The sequence below is a fragment of the Dendrobates tinctorius genome, unplaced genomic scaffold (assembly GCF_039654945.1).
Source record: "Dendrobates tinctorius isolate UK_male_01 unplaced genomic scaffold, ASM3965494v1 ptg000162l, whole genome shotgun sequence".
Lineage (NCBI taxonomy): Eukaryota > Metazoa > Chordata > Amphibia > Anura > Dendrobatidae > Dendrobates > Dendrobates tinctorius.
Window position 1 is genome coordinate 38204726 of NW_027361829.1, and position 19196 is coordinate 38223921.

The window sequence follows — 19196 nt, forward strand, 5'->3', positions numbered from 1 at the left end:
CAGTGTCCACAAGTGTGTGCAGAAATTAAAAATCTCCCTTATCCTCTAGTGACTTTGGTCACAGCTCTGCCATCGAGCCTGTGACAGAGCACTCAGATATTCAGTGGGCCTCACACAATCCATAAGTGTCCAGTGTCCACAAGTGTGTGCAGAAATTAAAAATCTCCCTTATCCTCTAGTGACTTTGGTCACAGCTCTGCCATCGAGCCTGTGACAGAGCGCTCAGATATTCAGTGGGCCTCACACAATCCATAAGTGTCCAGTGTCCACAAGTGTGTGCACAAATTCAAAATCTCCCTTATCCTCTAGTGACTTTGGTCACAGCTCTGCCATCGATCCTGTGACAGAGCGCTCAGATATTCAGTGGGCCTCACACAATCCATAAGTGTCCAGTTTCCACAAGTGTGTGCACAAATTCAAAATCTCCCTTATCCTCTAGTGACTTTGGTCACAGCTCTGCCATCGAGCCTGTGACAGAGCGCTCAGATATTCAGTGGGCCTCACACAATCCCTAAGTGTCCAGTGTCCACAAGTGTGTGCACAAATTCAAAATCTCCCTTATCCTCTAGTGACTTTGGTCACAGCTCTGCCATCGAGCCTGTGACAGAGCGCTCAGATATTCAGTGGGCCTCACACAATCCATAAGTGTCCAGTGTCCACAAGTGTGTGCACAAATTCAAAATCTCCCTTATCCTCTAGTGACTTTGGTCACAGCTCTGCCATCGAGCCTGTGACAGAGCGCTCAGATATTCAGTGGGCCTCACACAATCCAAAAGTGTCCAGTGTCCACAAGTGTCTGCAGAAATTCAAAATCTCCCCTGTCCTATAGACACCTTGTACCTTGTTTTACATTACTATATAGTTTGTTGTATTTTGTCTACATTTCTACCAAAAATGAGGAAGTCTGGTGGAAGAGGCCGTGGAATTGGGCGGGGGGGTTGGCAGCTGGTAATGATGGTGTTGGTGGTGGATCTGATGGTAGTGGCAAAAGCAAAATAGGACCGAATGCAGGAGGTGTTGAGCCTGCGTCATCGTCTGGCTACATAAGGCCTCGAACGCTTAGTTTTCTAGGAGTTGGCAAACCGCTTTTAAAGCCAGAGCATCAGGAAAAAGTTTTGTCTTACATTGCTGACTCAGCCTCCAGCTCTATCGCCTCCTCTTCTTCAGTTGTAAAAAGTAAAAGCACTGAGTCGTCATTGGAGGCTCATGTTCATGAACCACACCTTTCCTTGTGTCCTTCACCCCAACCAAGATTGAAGGATGACGCAGGCCATAGTACTGATTACTCCATGGAGCTGTTTTCACATACCATGCCTGGATTATCAAGTGAAATGGTGAATTACCCAGGCCAAGATGAATCTGACATGGAGTGCACTGATGCACAGCCGCTGATGGATGATTCTGCTGGTACATTCACTCAGAGCACTACATTGTCCTCGCAGTGTACAGAGCCAGATTCTGACCCTGATGAGACTCAGGTGCCCCTTCCCGCACACTATACCACCATACACGGTGACACAGAGGAAGGTGCACATGACATAGAAGAGGAGGTGATGGATGACCCAGTTGTTGACCCAGATTGGCATCCATTGGGGGAAGAGGGTGCTGCTTCCAATAGCTCAGATGTGGATCATCCACAGCTGACATCGACATCGCAACAGCTGTTATCTGGCAGGCCCGGAGCACTCCAAAGACAGGTTCCAAACATCAAAATAGTTGCTGGACAGCTTGTCCAGAGGGTCAAAAGATCACAGCGTGCTAGGCCGCAAAATGTCTGCCAAAGTAGGAAGAGTGCAGTGTGGCACTTTTTTGAACAAAATCCTCATGATCAGGCCAAGGTTATCTGTAAGAAGTGCGCAAAGACCTTTAGCCGAGGGAAAAATCTGAAAAATTTGAATACCAGTTGCATGCTTAGACATTTAACCAGCATGCACTTGCAAGCGTGGACACAACACCAAACCTCAAGTGCCACATGTGCAACTGATCACAACGAAAGTAGTCAGCAACGCTACATTGTTTCCCCCACTGTAAGCCCACCGGTTAGCACAGCAGCAAATGTTGAGGTGTCGTTGCAAGGCCACAGCAGTCAGGGAATCCCACTGTTATATCAACGAAAGACTGATTCTAGGCCATCAGAAAGAACACCAACTCCATCACCATCATCAACCCTCTCTCAGTCTGCCCTGTCCACCGCTACTTCCACCATATGCAGCTCTCAAGTCCAGCTCACCCTCCCGGACACTATGAGTAGGTCAAGAAAGTACTCAGTCTCTCATCCGCGTACACTGGGTTTGAACGCCCACATTGCCAAACTAATCTCGTTTGAGATGATGCCCTTTTGGTTGGTGGAAAGCACAGCTTTCCGCGAACTCATGGCCTATGCAGTACCACGCTATGACCTACCCAGTCGCCACTTCTTCTCTCGCAAAGCCATCCCAGCCCTCCACCATCATGTGAAAGACCGCATTGTCCATGCACTCAAGCAGTCAGTGAGCGGAAAGGTGCACCTCACAACTGATGCATGGTCCAGTCGGCATGGCCAGGGCCGTTACGTGTCCATCACTGCGCACTGGGTTAATGTGGTGGATGCAGGGTCCACAGGGGACAGCGTGTGGTGGGACAGTGCTGCCTAGCCCACGGTATAGGAAACAGTTGGCTGTAGGAGTTCCACCCTCCTCCTCCTCCTCCTCCAGAAGCGAAACCTCATCCACAGAGCGCAGTCGTACGAGCACTCCATCTGCAGCTGCCACTGTTGCACACGATGTGTCCCCCTATCGAGCAGCTAGTGGAAAGCGTCAGCAGGCTGTGTTGCAGATGATGTGTTTGGGCAACAGACACACCGCCGAGGTGCTGGCCGAGTACTTGAAGCGACAAACTGAGTCATGGCTGGGCAGTGTACATCTTGAGGCAGGCAAGGTAGTTAGTGATAATGGCCGTAATTTTGTGGCAGCCATAGCCCTTTCAAAACTCAGCCACATACCTTGCTTGGCTCACACCTTGAACCTGGTGGTGCAGTGCTTCCTCAAAAATTATCCGGAGTTAACAGCCCTGCTCCAGAAGGTGCGAAGACTGTGCGCGCACATCCGCCGGTCGCCTGTACACTCCGTTCGTATGCAGAAGCTGCAGCGATTGCTCCACCTTCCCAACCACCGCCTCATTATCGACATTGCAACAAGGTGGAACTCCACCCTGCACATGGTGGAGCGGCTGTGCGAGCAGAGGCAGGCCATAATGCATTTGTGGGAGGATACACGGCCAGGCACTTTGAGAGCAGACATGGAGTTGACAGGTGTGCAGTGGTCGAAGCTGAAAGACCTCTGTAAAGTCCTTCAGTGTTTTGAGGAATGCACACGGCTGGTAAGCGCAGACGACGCCATCCTTAGCATGAGCATCCCACTTATGCGTCTGCTCATGCAAACTTTGACGCACCTTAAGGAGCAGGCGTCTGCAGCCAATGTTGATGAGGAGGAAGAGGAGGAGGGAATCCTTGATGACATTCAGCCATTGTCTGCTCAGGGACCTCTCCTGGACGAGGTGGAGGAAGAAGAGGAGGAGGAGGATGATGATGGGGATGATTACTTAGGGGAGGAGGATGCATCTCGTGGGGCAAGTGAAAATGTTGGCGTGGCAAGGTCTGGTACAGGGTTTGTGCGTGACTGGAGGGATGTGGATTTGCCAGAAAGTGCTCCTCCAACCAGCACTCGCAGTGCATCATTGACACCGGGAACATTGGCCCACATGTCAGATTATGCCTTGCAGATCCTAAAAAGGGACCCCCGCATTGCCAAAATGATGAACGATGATGACTACTGGTTGGCCAGCATCCTGGATCCATGCTATAAAGGCAAATTACAAAACATCATGCCACAGGAGAACCTTGACCTAATATTGGCTAATAAACAAGCAACTCTGGTAAATCGGTTGCTTGAGGCATTCCCAGCACACAGCAGCTGCGATGGTTCTCACACGAGCCGTACGGGCCGGGGGCAGCTTGGCAGAGGTGTTCGTGGTGCACACAGCAGAAGTGGCGTTGGAGACAGGGGTTTCATGACAATGTTGTGGACTGATTTTTCAAATACCGCTCACACAACTGGTAATACTGCATCGATGGAAAGTGACAGGAGACAGCAGTTGTCAACTATGGTTACAAACTACTTTTCCTCCCATATCGATGTTCTCCCACACAGGTCATTCCCCTTTGACTATTGGGCCGCTAAACTGGACACCTGGCCTGAATTGGCCCAATATGCCTTACAGGAGCTCGCTTGCCCAGCTGCAAGTGTGCTATCGGAAAGACTCTTCAGTGCAGCTGGATCAATCCTGACAGAAAAAAGGACGCGTCTGTCAACCCAAAATGTGGATGATCTAACCTTCATTAAAATGAACCATGCATGGGTTTCCAAGGATTTTGTCCCACCTTCCCCTGATGACACATAGGGTGACAGAAAAATGGCTTGCTTTGGTCCACCTCTTCCTGGGACTTCACCTATTTCGCCTTTTGCATCAGCTGAATGTCCAACATCAATATATGCCACTTTCTAAAACTCCCTAACTGTGCTGCCTCCCCCCCATGGCCGGGGTCACCACCTAGTGCACGACACCGTGCGAGTGCCGTTGCCCTGGACAGGTGGGTAGGCCGACTCTTGGGCGCGGGCACTGGCACAGGGTCCCTCATAGTGCAATCAAGTGTCTCTGATGGTGGTGGTGCACACCCGCCGTCAGACACACCGCTGTACTATGAGGGGCCCAGTGCCAGTACCGACGCCCACGAGTGGGCCCCCCTTGCTTGGGCAGGGCCCCAGCATTTGCAATCTTTACCTCTCCCTGCTCCTCCGCTGTGTAATCTGGGCCGTCAAATCCATACTGTGCCTGACACCGTCTGAGCCTGCCTCCTGATGTACAGACATATATTTTGAATGTTTACGCTATCCATACATGTTATCCGGGGATACGGTACCCTTTCTCACCTTTGTGCAATCACCTGCAAGCCATACTGGGCCTAACACCGTCTGAGCCTGCCTCCTGATGTATAGACATATATTTTGAATGTGTATGCTATCCATACATGTTATCTGGGGATACGGTACCCTTTCTAACCTTTGTGCAATCACGTGCAATCCATACTGGGCCTAACACCGTCTGAGCCTGCCTCCTGATGTATAGACATATATTTTGAATGTGTACGCTATCCATACATGTTATCTGGGGATACGGTACCCTTTCTAACCTTTGTGCAATCACGTGCAATCCATACTGGGCCTAACACCGTCTGAGCCTGCCTCCTGATGTATAGACATATATTTTGAATGTGTACGCTATCCATACATGTTATCTGGGGATACGGTACCCTTTCTCACCTTTGTGCAATCACGTGTAATCCATACTGGGCGTGAGAACGGCTGGCGAGCTGTTAAGCAAGCTACAGCACCTGTGGTTTGCACACGTAAGTTTTTAATTTTTTCAGGAATGACGGTTAGGCCTAATTCCGGAACTGCGGCTGACCTGCACTTACTGGGAAATCATTGTTCGCGGGTAATAATTGTAATCACAGATCCCCATCACTAACGTTGTTCAGCAGGTTATCTGCACCTGTAAGCGACAAACGCTGGCCTTTTCAGTGTAGCGCACATGCAGCCACGGACATGTAAGGGCATGACACACCAGTTATTGGCCAATCTCATGTGCCAGAGCCTCACGTGTCCCTCTAGTAAGCCGGACTCGGACCGCGGGGCATGACGGAGTCTCGTTCGTTAACGGAATTAAGCTTGCAATGTGTGCATCTTTTCTGTAGCTGGCATGGTTGAGGTTTCCCAAGTGGAGTCGAATTAAACCGTAGGCTCCACTCCTGGTGGTGCCCTTCTGGACATTCCTTTAACGTTCAGCTTTGCAACCATACTGCCCACGTAAAACAAACACTTTGCCTTCATGAACGCTGTTTGGAGGGTCATGACTCGTGGGAATAACGCCGCCCAATCAGTTAACCTGCTAGAGAGATCCTTCGTTGCTCCCAAGCATGACATCACACTCCCTAGGAGGAAGGTAATGCCACTGTGGCGACCGTACTCCTGGGGGCGACACAAGTGCACTGATGCCCAGCCACTGCTCGATGAATCTGCTGGTACATTGACCCAGACCACTACATTCCCCTCGCACGCTACACGGCCTGAATCTGACCCTGATGAAACTCAGGTTACCCTTCCCATATACAGTTCCATCTTACACAGTGACAAAGAGGAAGCTGCAGATGAAAGTGCAGGTTCGGCCCACCCGCCATCAGACACACCACCGTACTATCAGGGGCCCTGTGCCAGTGCCGTCGCCAACGAGTGGGCCCCCCCTGCTTGCTCAGGATCACAGCACTTGCAAGGTTGAAATACTGTGCAGTGAGATGGAAGATGGGGACGACGAGGAGTCCAGACTAGTACAGGGATTCCCTAGCGAGGAGACTTATTTGATTGTTTGCAATGTTGGGACAGCAATTTTTGGGGAGCACTATACTCTGGAGAATGATAGATGGGGCCCACCATACACTGGAACATTCCAAAGGTGGACATCAGACACTGGAGCAGCATTTACAGGGCCCATTATACACTAGAGCATTAGAAATGGGGCCCATTATGTTTGGAGCATTATTTGGGCCCATAACACAGTGGAGCTTCATCCATGGGGACCAACATATACTGTAGCATTATGTGGAGCTCATCATATACTGTTTCAAACATTATATGGGACCAATAATTCTGTATGGAGAAATAGATGGGCCTCGTCATGAGATGTAAAAAGTGAAGTATTTTTCATTGTACTGTACCGCTATTTCTCTGCCGTATCGGAGCATGATGAGTTGTGGTATGTGTTAAAGGGGCGCTCTTTCGCCCAGGGCACATGAAAACCTGGAGCCAGCCCTCCCCCCCACAACTTTAGCCAAATAACCCCCATTTTTCAGTGCGTAACTTGTATTATGAAGTTAATTAAGGTTGACAAGCTTAAGTAAGAAGAATTGATGCTTTTGGCATTCAAATGGGCACTGTAGGTGTGTTTCCTGTCCTCCTCTCACTGCCGACTTTTATTCCCCAATGACTTACATTGGGTTTCGTGTTTCGGGACGACCCCGACTTTTCCGTATAATCGGACGATCTTGCTCGACCCGACTTTTGGAAAAGTCGGGTTTCACGAAACGAAACTCGACCCTAAAAAACCAAAAGTCGCTCAACTCTACTGAACGGAGAGCAATTTGAGCCTTTACCATACTGTGGGGTGTGACACAGGCACCGGGAGTGACTGTGACGTGTTATTGCCATTAGCGACCACTAGGGCTGAAGACAATGGTTGTCAGACAGAATCTTGGAAGCAGAGGAATGACAGTGCCCCACAAGGTGAAGGCAGGATGACACTGGTAGTCATACCAGAATGTGTGACCATTGAAGATGGGGAAGCTCCGGGAGTGGGGGCCAACACTGTTAAAAATGGGGACTGCTGCTTACAGGATGAACAATCGGGTGGTGGTGACTCCCATTCAGATCGTGACGTCAGTGGAAAGGAGGGCAGTAAGACTGACTCGGGTCTAAATGGCAATTCCTCCTCCCGTCGCTGAAGGGGTAAAGGCCGGAAAGGGGCTGAACAAAGGGCTCCCTCTGAGAAGATAGATAAGGAGGAGATGGAGAAGCTGTCCGGCTTGACTGCTATGACCCGACAGCTAGAGGGTCAAGTTGACAAAGTGACCAAGGAAGTGTGCACGTGGAAAGAGCGAGTTGACAGTTTTCACCAGGTAGAAGTGCACATACAAAACTCAGAGCGAGAGCACAGAGATCTAACAACAGCTGGTGAAGGAGTGTTTAAAGGTGGCAAGTATGGAAGTCGCCAACTCCACGCAGTTGGAGCGGCTGCACCACCTAGAGTCCGAGCTCTCGGCAGTCAAGGCCCTGAGATAAACGGCTGAGCACAGAGTGGATGAGCTGGAGAAAGAAGTCTTGGAGCTCAGAGTTCACCTGACAACGTGGCAAGGTGTGAATAACGCTCTTAGAGAAGAGGTGGAAGTGCTCAGAGAAGCAGTGAGAGGTCTTCTGCAAGAGGAGAAAGTGGTGGTCAAAAACTTACAGCGGCCATGCCCGACTGATAGCAAGGAAGAACTGCCAATGCCCATCTTGGAAAAGGGTCCTGAAGACTGTAAATCTCAGGAAGATTGTGAGCCAAGAGCTGAACAAGACAGTCACCCTGTCGTGGCAGATGTCTTGAGGGAAGTGTCCGTGGTAAACCAGGAGCCGTCTGTCCATGAAGAGAGTGAGGCTTCACTCTTCAAGTACGTGATGGAGGTACCGAAGCCATGCAAGAAATTTATGCCAGTGAGGGTACGCTTGAGGCCTTTAAAAAGGCAATAAAAGCCTATAGTGTGAACTGGGCCCCGGAGACGAACCAGTTGGTGATACTGGCAGAAAGGGAAGTCACAGAGAAGCGGGTGACTGTTCTGAAGGAGATGGACCTACAATGTTTCCGCACGAAACAGATGGTCATGTTAGGTAATAAGAAAGCCGCTCAACGCCTGGAGCTTGCAAGGGAGGCTCAAAGTCGGCTGGTCTTTGTGGAAGATGTAATTCCGGTACCCAGAAATCTGTGGGAAAGCCATTGGAAGATTTGGAAAGGTGATGCAGGAGAAGGTAAATAGATCTGGTGTGAGGAGAGTGAGGATCCCACCTGCTGGTGAAATCTAAGTAGCGGTTGAAGATGACATAGTTCCAGTCATTGTTGTTGGCTCAGTGGAAAGCATTGGGAACCTCCGCCTGCTCCTGGAATATCGGGTAGCGTACCTGAAGGAGATAGGGCAGTTAAGACGGGACCGATTAATAAACTGATGCAGAACATCAGGTGACGTCCACCTCCAACCCAAGGTATAAGAACCCGAAGGGGTCCTCCAAATAATGAAATGTCAGGTAGCCGAAGACTGTCAGCAAGACGGGAGCATTGAGAATCTACAAGTAGCAGTTCTACTGTCAGTACGAAACTAAGAGACGTTAGCTTCTGTGAGGTACTAAATGGGTCAGACTCAGGCCAGACAGTTGATTCGTCTGTAAGTGGGACTTTTGACCGTACCGACCAGGAGAGCCGGCCAGTGAGAGAAAGGTCTGGTGATGGAGCATACTACGGAAATGTGGAGACTAAAAAGGGTATGGTGACGCAGTTGGACTGTGACTTAAGGGCCAAAGCTCAAGGCCAACATAAGGACCACTAGGGGTGGGGAAGGCCTGACAGATTGGCTCTGCAACGAGAAAGGACAAAGTCCGATAATGTGGTGGTCACAGAGAGGTATAGAGTGACAGTGATGGACTATGTCTCGGGAACTGACGCTCGAAGATGACTGAGAGGGCCCTCTCAACTGGTAGGGCAAAGTGACACGGGTGCCCGGTCTCGAGGCCCCTGGTTTGTGACAAATGTTCAACCCCACAAGTTTGAACATGGGGAGGGTATGTGATGCAGTTACCCCTGTGAATACTAGGGGGCGCTGTATGGGCTGCCCGGGACATGCATGCAGGCATTCCCTTTGTTATGATTGGAAAATGGTGAGCAGTAGGATTATAAATGGCCGATATGTAACACGGGGGGTGCCCTGTGATGGAAGCTGGAATATGTATTGATCAGCAGAGATATACTGCTGAGGGTTTGTTGCTGTGAATTAGGGATGCTTCCAGGTGACTTAGTGAGACGGGTGGGACCAGTCACCAACAAACCCACCCTGGGGCGTGTGTCTGAACGCCCAAAGTAAAGCCTGTGTGTGTATGGCTGGGTGTGTGTAATAGGACCTGTAGTGAGGTCATGACCATGTGATCCATACCTCACCTGTGGGTGTGGTTATGTACCATATAATGTGCCTGAGGTCTTGTCACATGGGACAGAGAGTGCATGGACTTGATTTGTTCATATGGAAGGTCTTGGAAGGCCTAGGTGTTGGAAGGTGAGCTGTCTTCCTGAATAGCACCCGGTGAGGTGTGAGTGTTGGACGGTCTCAGGAGGGGACTGACGTCCTGAATGGCACCTACTGAGGCCCTGGACCCTGTGAGGACGGTGTGTTGGGAGACCCTGGGAGTATGGTCGGATCCCTGAACAGCACCCGGTCAGACCACGTGTGTGAGCAGAGTCTGTGACGGCATTGCGTTTGGGGAAGCTAATGCCCGGCTGTGAGTCTGAAACCGTGAGGCGGCCTAGTGAATAAGGCACTGTCCGGAACGGTGATCCCAGTGCGGCCGCTTCCCTGAGAGAAAGGACTAACCAAGAGACGGCGTCTGGAGCAGGAGCCCCTAAGAGCTGGCCCCGGACAGGGGAAAATAACTGTGAGGCCATAGAGCCTGTTTCTGGACATGGCACAGCCTGTGTGGCCACAGGACTGAGAGAGTGAAGCCCTATGATGAACAGTGGCTTGTCTGATGTAAGACTGTCGCCTTTTATGGTTTATGCTGTATAATAAACCACATGGACTGTCTAAGTGGAAAGTGTTCCTGTGTGCATCAATATCTCAGCCAAGTTGGTGTTCCCCAACGCACTCAGTGAGCGCTACCTTACAATAGCCTTACAGTTACAGACTGAATAAATTATATTATTTGGGAGTCAGAGATTATAGTTAATTGGGGACACAGGGTTGCTTATCACTTTAAATTTTAATCCCTTAGTATATAGTGTACTCGCTTATTATGTATAGCACAGTCCCTTAGAATATAGTGTACACATTTAATATGTATAGCACAGTCCGTTAGTACAGTGCCTTGCGAAAGTATTTGTCCCCCTGGAACTTTTCAACCTTTTCCCACATATCATGCTTCAAACATAAAGATACCAAATGTAAATTTTTGGTGAAGAATCAACAAGTGGAGCACAATTGTGAAGTTGAACGAAATTTATTGGTTATTTTAAATTTTTGTGGAAAGTCAAAAAATGAAAAGTGGGGCTTGCAATATTATTCGGCCCCTTTACTTTCAGTGCAGCAAACTCACTTCAGATGTTCATTGTGGATCTCCGAATGATCCAATGTTGTCCTAAATGACTAATGATGATAAATATAATCCACCTATGTGTAATCAAATCTCTGTATAAATGCACCTGCTCTGTGATAGTCTCAGAGTTCTGTTTGAAGCACAGTGAGCATCATGAAGGCCAAGAAACACAACAGGTAGGTCTGTGATACTGTAGTGGAGAAGTTTAAAGCCAGATTTGGATGCAAAATTATTCCAAAACTTTAAACATCCCAAGGAGCACTGTGCAAGCGTTCATATTGAAATGGAAGGAGTATCATACCACTGCAAATCTACCAAGACCCGGCTGTCCCTCTAAACTTTCATCTCAAACAAGGAGAAGACTGATCAGAGATGCAGCCAAGAGGCCCATGATCACTCTGGATGAACTGCAGAGATCTACAGCTGAGGTGGGACAGTCTGTCCATAGGACAATAATCAGTCATACACTGCACAAATCTGGCCTTTATGGAAGAGTGGCAAGAAGAAATCCATTTCTCAAAGATATCCATAAAAAGTGTTGTTTTAAGTTTGCAACAAGCCACCTGGGAGACACACCAAACATGTGGAAGAAGGTGCTCTGGTCAGATGAAACCAAAATCGAACGATATGTTTGGCATAAAGGCAAAACAGCTCATCACCCTGAACACACCATCCCCACTCTCAAACATGGTGGTGGCAGCATCATGGTTTGGGCCTGCTTTTCTTCAGCAGGGACAGGGAAGATGGCCAAAATTGATGGGAAGATGGGTGGAGCCAAATACAGGACCATTCTTGAAGAAAACCTGTTGGAGTCTGCAAAAGACCTGAGACTGGGACGGAGATTTGTCTTCCAACAAGACAATGATCCCAAATATAAAGCAAAATCTACAATGGAATGGTTCACAAATAAACGTATCCAGGTGTTAGAATGGCCAAGTCAAAGTCCAGACCTGAATCCAATTGAGAATCTGTGGAAAGAGCTGAAAACTGCTGTTCACACACGATCTCCATCAAACCTCACTGAGCTCGAGCTGTTTGCCAAGGAAGAATGGGCAAGAATTTCAGTCTCTTGGTGTACAAAACTGATAGAGACATACCCAAAGAGACTTGCAGCTGTAATCATAGCAAAAGGGGCGCAACAAACTATTAAGTTAAAGGGGCCGAATAATATTGCACGCCCCACTTTTCAGTTTTTGAATTTCTACAAAAATGTAAAATAGCCAATAAATTTTGATCAAATTCACAATTGTGTTCCATTTGTTGTTGATTCTTTACCAAAAATTTACATTTGGTATCTTTACTGTATGTTTGAAGCATGATATGCAGCCCCCCTCATAGGGTATAATGCAGCACCCTACACAATATAATGCAGCCCCCCATAGAATATAATGTAGCACCCTCATAGGGTATAATGCAGCCCACCACCTCATATAGTGTTATGCAGCCCATCCACAGAATATAATGTAACCCCCTCAGCGTATAATGCAACCACCTATTAAGGTATAATTCAGCCCACCCATAGAATATACTGTAGCCCCCTCATAGGGCATAATGCAGCCCCCTCATAAAGTATGATGTAGCCCCCCATAATATAATGTAGCCCCCTGAGAGAACAATGCAGCCCCCACACAGAATATATATTGCAGCCCCCCACAGAATATAATGTACCCCCTTAAATGTATAATGCAGCCCCCTCATAGGGTATAATGCAGCCCCCCCTCCATCATTGTCCTCATCACCACCTCCATCATTGCCTTTTCACACATCACCCCTATCATTGCCCTTTCCACCACCTCCATCATTGCTTGTTCCCCACCACCATTGTCTTTTCCACCACTACCATCATTTTCCTTTCCACCATCATCATTGCTTTCTCCCCCACCACCCCATCATTGCCCATTCCACCACCTCCATCATTGTTTCCTCCCCCACAACCACCATTGTCCTTTCCACCACCTCCATCATTGCTTTCTCCCCCACCAACCCCATCATTGCCCATTCCAGCACCTCCATCATTGCCTGCCCCCCACCACCACCATCATTGTCCTTTCCATGACAACCATCATTGCCTTCTCCCCACCACCCTATCATTGCCCATTCCACCACCTACATCATTTCCTCCTCCCCCACCACCCCATCATCCTTTCCACCACCACCAACAATGCATTCTCACCCACCACCCCATCACTGCTCTCTCCATCATGCACATCATTGCCAATCTCCAATACACACATCTCCAATACACACAGCACCACACACATAGCACCATACCACACATACACAACACTGCTCCGCACCACATACAGGCACACAGGCAGACAGACAGACACACAGCACGTTCCACACAGCCACAGCACATCCAGGCAGCATTTTCGTCACCAGCAGCTTTCTATCTGAAACAGCCGAGCTGAATGATGACATCATCTAGCCATGCTGTGTCAGAGAGGAAGCACCGGGCAGGAATCAGGACGGCTTTGGATCCCTGCAGCTTGGCAGTGGAGCGGATCGCTCCCTGCACGCCGATTGCCTCAGGGTTAGCAGCCCTGCAGGGGCCCACCTCCGTCTTTATATTCATGCAGTGTTAGCCGGCGGCTAACACTGCCCGCTATTAAATTCAAATGAATACTCACTCCTCTCCACGCCCATGGGGGCATGGGGAAGCGTGAATGTTCATTACTCTTTAGCAGCGGGGACAGGCTCCTGTCTCCAGCTGCTGCTCCGCTGGCACCGGGCAGGCCCCCCTGACTCAGGGGCTCCATTGTTGCTGGGTGTGCCAATATTAGTGATATGCCACTGGCTGGGGGTGCCTGGAGCAGTGGGGGCCCTAGGCAGCTGCTGGACAGTATGCCAGCAGGTGTCAGTGCCTGGGCCCACCGAGAATCCTCTGATTTTCCGGTGGGAGAATCCTCCAGTTCTCCAGTGGGCCAGTCCAACCCTGGCCATGGCTATATAGGGGTTGTGGATTGTATACAGTATTCATAAAGTCATTGGAATAGGTGCTCAAGTAGGGTATCCATCCCAATAGCAATATAAGTAAAAAACTTGGCACTTAAAATGTTTTCGGTCTGGATATACTGTAGACCTTCATCAGAAACTGTATGCTGCTTGTTTAGGGAACCACCTGTCCTAGCATAAGGAACATTATCAGTGCTGTGGGTCTGATAAACAGACCGGGTAAATGTAGTCTGATGTAGCGGTTAGGGTTAATGGGATAACCTGTTATATATTCTGATTTCAGCTTGATGAATAAATCATGTTTCCTGTCACAGGGAATATGGCGAGCTGCGTCGCCTGCGAGAACTCTTTGCTCCTGCTAAAAATGGGTATCTGTGATCTAATTGCAACATAAAGGAAAATGCAAGTTACTGAAATAGCAATTTCTGCTTCTCAATTCTTTGATAGGATTAACTTTTTCATAACATTTTAATTTTTGTTGGAAACTTACCTGGATTTCTTCATTGATTTTTAATACAATGTTGCTTGATTGTTAAGTGCAGTAAGTAAAAACTCAAGACAATTCAAATCTAACTATATTAAAACACATATACAATAACTCTGATGAATTTTATTCAGCATTTTGGCACCAAATCAACAAAGCCTTTTCACTTTTCTCTGGACTAAAAGCAGTTCTAATATTGACTTATATCATTTTAAGTTAACTTTACTTGGTCTTGTCTGTTTTATTTTTTTTATCGACAATGTGGCAGTGTGGTTTCATTATACAGCAGTTGTAGCCTAATTCATCATTAGCCACTTTTCAAAATGTTAAAATTAATTTTCGCAATTGCACTCCAGTATGCTAATAAAATTCAAAATATGTCTAATTTAGTTTTTGTGCAGTTGAAGACTTAGCATGCAGGATAATTTTTGGGGTCTAAAAAAGGGGAAAAAAAGATGGAAAACAAAAAAGAAAATCTTTTATTTTGTGCAAAATTCATTATCCCTGTGCAGAAGAATATGGTGCAAAAACTGCAACAAATACCACAAGACAAAAAAAATAATTTGGAAAGAAATGCAATTAATAAATAAGAACCATTGACTTAACGTCTTCAGTACAGGGAGATAAAGTAAATGAATATGTTATTTACTCTCCCCAGAGCTAATGGGTAAAGATTATGGAATTGGAGGTGATATTGAAAGTGTGGGCTTTATATGTGCTTCGGCCCCAATTCTTCATTTGTGGGGTTTCTTTTAATTTTTTGTCTTGCGGTACTCGTATTTGTTGCTGCTTTTTGTGCCAAATTCTTCAAAATGGGCACAGGGGTTGATTAATTTTGACAAAATCTAATATGCTTGTTTTTTGCTTTTTAATTTTTTGTGCCTTTTTAAATTTGCATGAACCTTTAAAATAGAAAATGACAAGGATCTGGTATAGGCACTAATACAAGAAAAGTTTGCAAAGCTTTTTGTGCCCTTACCTGTCATATATGCAAAGACCAGAACGCAGGGCGGAACCCTCCAGTAAACCGGGCATGAGTCAGATCCTCTGGCTACTGCTACATAGTCAGTGGTGGCCGAGCTTGGTGCTGCGGAGGCACTGTAATAAGGTGGCACATGGCCATGGGTTTTCGGGGGTTAGATGCCTCAGCTTACTGTTCCCTCTAAGTGTGATGGTGATTGTATTCCCCATGATGTAAGGGCAGAGGGAGACATAAGAGCCCGGCAGTAGTCAGGAGTCAGTATAATGGGGAATAGGTTAACTTTTACTTCAGCACAGCCCTAGATGGTAACAACCAGAGATGGTACAACAAATCATGTGCAGAAGACTAAAGGTTCAACATTTCACAGACAGCAGATGGTAGAAAAGACAGAGAACCGGGTACATGTGAGGAACGCATGACAGCAAGTCCATCAAGTGTCTAAATATGGTGTCCAATAGTGACGCTGTGCAATTATCTTCAACCCTTTCAGGGTTGCAATTCCAGGATAGCCTCCATGTCCCAGCCTCACTAATTTTCATTATGTGTAAGTCGTTTTAGAAGATGTTTTCCCTATAGTTCCTATGAGTAACCTACTTCTGGCCGAGTGTTCTTCATGTATTCTAGGCAAGCTTGCAATTAGAGCAGTGTGCATGGGAGAATCAGGGTATGACTCTTCCCCAGTTGTAGACATCCTAAAGGTTCACTCACACTTCTCTTGGAATAGCTGCTCCATAAAGGCCTGGTGGAACAAGGGAATTCAAATGCTTTCTGACCTGTCCTTGTTCTGATGCACACTGAACTTCTCTTCTAGACTCCATTCTGAGCTCTGTAGACTCACTGGACTCTAAGTCTTGACTCCATACTGAACTCTTAACTAGAACTATTATTCCTATAACTTTTATGTACATAACTCCCATCTACCAAACTATTCTCTTAGCAACCTTCCTCGGTGAGGAGACTTAACTGTTTATTTTCCAAACTGTATAACAGACAATTAACAATTATATAAAGCCTGACAAATTATAAATAATTTACAGAAAGTTTTAGTCATACACAACTCTGGGGTATTAAATATACTGTAGGGTTATCAATGTATAAGAGACCTATGCTAATCATCAACTTAAGAAATACATTTTAACCCCTATACCTGAATTGTGCTGTAAACTCCACCTACAGTTTGGCCCTAAACACTACTCTGTCATTAATTATTTCAGCTTTAGGTATTTAGTTATATACTAGGTCAACTCTTGCAATAGAATGAATAATTTTTATGCATTCGACTCTGAAAGAAAGGTAAAAGTATTATGCAGATATGTTATTAAAAAGTATGTGTAAAAAAAGATGTATCTTCAGAGAAATGTGTCATTACACATAAACATTGATTTTACTGGGGTTTTTCTAATGTCACAAGACATCAATTTTATTTAGTATCACAAGCTATGTCACTGCTCAAAAAAATCAATATAACTACCTATGATCACAAAATAATATACAATCTATGTACAATCGACATTACCAACTTATAAATTCTTGCAATGTAAACAAGAGTCTTTCACTTGTTTGATGTCAGCAATACCTGCTGTCTGCAGGCTCATATAACAAATCATTCTGGATGAGTAGCTTTACTTTAAAATTCCCTAACTGTCAATAAATATCTTAGTTAGGAAGCTCTGCAAACATGCCGCCTTTGAAGTTCTCATCACTTCTCCTGCTCAATTAAAGATTAATGTTAACTAGTCCTACCTGTATGCCTCATATTTGTGATCATGTTGAGAAATCATATTTTATTTCTGTATGCTAATGATTAGAGATGAGCGACTTTGCCTTTTTTCTGTTTATATAATTTTCATTAAATTTTCATAATAATATTACAGGGAAGGAAGGAAGGGTAAACATAGGAAAAAAATAAAAAGTAGAGAACTCTACTCTACAGTGTTACATCACACATAAAATAAATTAAAATTAGATAAGACAAATAGTGAGTTAGGACAAATGATGAAGACTTTGTTACCTTTCTGCAATACTTTTAAGGCAAACAGACAATCAGAGAAGCAGTAAATACCATAACTCAAATAGTAAGTAACTTTAAACTAGGAAAATTTTTGGTTCCATAGGTCCCACTTAGAGTGATAATCGGGTAAGGCATTGTTAATAAAAGCAAACCTTTTCTCCATAGAACTATGGATCCGAACCTTATCTAAAATATCCGAAAAAGAAGGCGAAGCGGTTTTTAGCCACCAAAACGCTATTGTGTTTTTAGTTACCAGGAAAATATGTAGCATAACAAATCTAATAGAAGGGTTGATATTCTCAGTACCCAGAGAAAGCAGGGCCATTTGCGGAGTGACCTTAACCTTTTGGTCCGAAAAGGTTCCTACATGGTCCAAGACCTCTTTCCACAATTTTTTTAGTTTGGGACAGCTCCAGAATATGTGGTATAAGTTGCCCGGCAGGCCACAATTTCTCCAGCATAAAGGAGAGTATTTGAAATCTATATGGGAAAGTCTAATCGGGGTGTAGTGCCACCTAGTCAATGTTTTAAAGAAGGACTCCCGCAGAGTCATAGAGATTGTTGAGGAGTTTGAAAATTTTATAGCCTTTTCCCATTCTTCTATTTCAAATGTAGTATTAAAATCTTTTTCCCATTTCTGGATATATACGTTTTTTGTAAATTCCATATCTTCATTAAAATGGGAATAGATAGTCTTTAGGCACCAAGTCGATTTATTATTAGGCTTAGTAAGCATAGAGGCAATAATATCAAAGTTTAGAGGTCTACTACTTAAAAATTTCTGCAGAATATCTTTCAAAATAAGGTAGAATGAGAATTGTGCAAAGGGGACATGGAATTTGTTCTTAATCTCACTAAAGGATAGAGGGTGCTGTCCATCCCATATATCCCCTACTTTACTAATTTTTAATTCATACCATACTTCTGGAATGGGGCATTTATATATCCTAGACAATAATTTTAAATGGAATTTTTTCATAATTTGCTGCCTGTTGACTTTCTTCTTTAGTTTTGTAAAAGACCTCCATGCTGCAAATATAGAGTTAAGAATAGGGTGGTGATGGTCCTTAATAGAGGGTGACAGTAAGTGTCTAAAGAATAGATCTGAGATAGAATTGTCCCCACATTGTTCGGATTCCAAGTCGAACCAGATGCCGTCTCACAAAACCATTGTTGGCTTTGGAGAACAAGAGAAGCTTGATAGTAGGCCTGAATGTTAGGTAGTGCAAGGCCTCCATTATTTTTTTTCTTATATAAAATTTTGTTGGCTACTCTAGGTTTTTTCCCTTTCCAAATAAATAAATTGATTGATTTTTGCAGTCTTTTTATATATGAAGCATGGGTAATTAGTGGAACATTTCTAAGTATAAAGAGTATTTTGGGTAGTATATAGGATTTTATTACCAAAATTCTTCCCATCAGGGACAAATCATAATTGTTATAACCAGAAAAATCTTTTGAAAGCTTTCCAATAAGATGATCCATATTCCTAGCTGAAATGGATTTTAAATCTTTAGGTAAAATAATCCCTAGAAATTCCAACTCGTTTTCCTCCCAATAGAAATTAGTCTGCTTTATAAGATTCTCGATTTCTGAGCAATTTAAGTTAAATTGTAGTAGTTTAGATTTCTGAGCATTTATTTTAAAATAGGAAACTCTAGAAAAGCACTCCAAATCCGTCATGAGGGCAGTAAGAGAATTAGCGGGATCAGTAACTGATAACAGAAGATCATCTGCAAATAAGGTTAGTTTGTGATGGTGTTTCTTTGTTTTAAAACCGGAAATAGC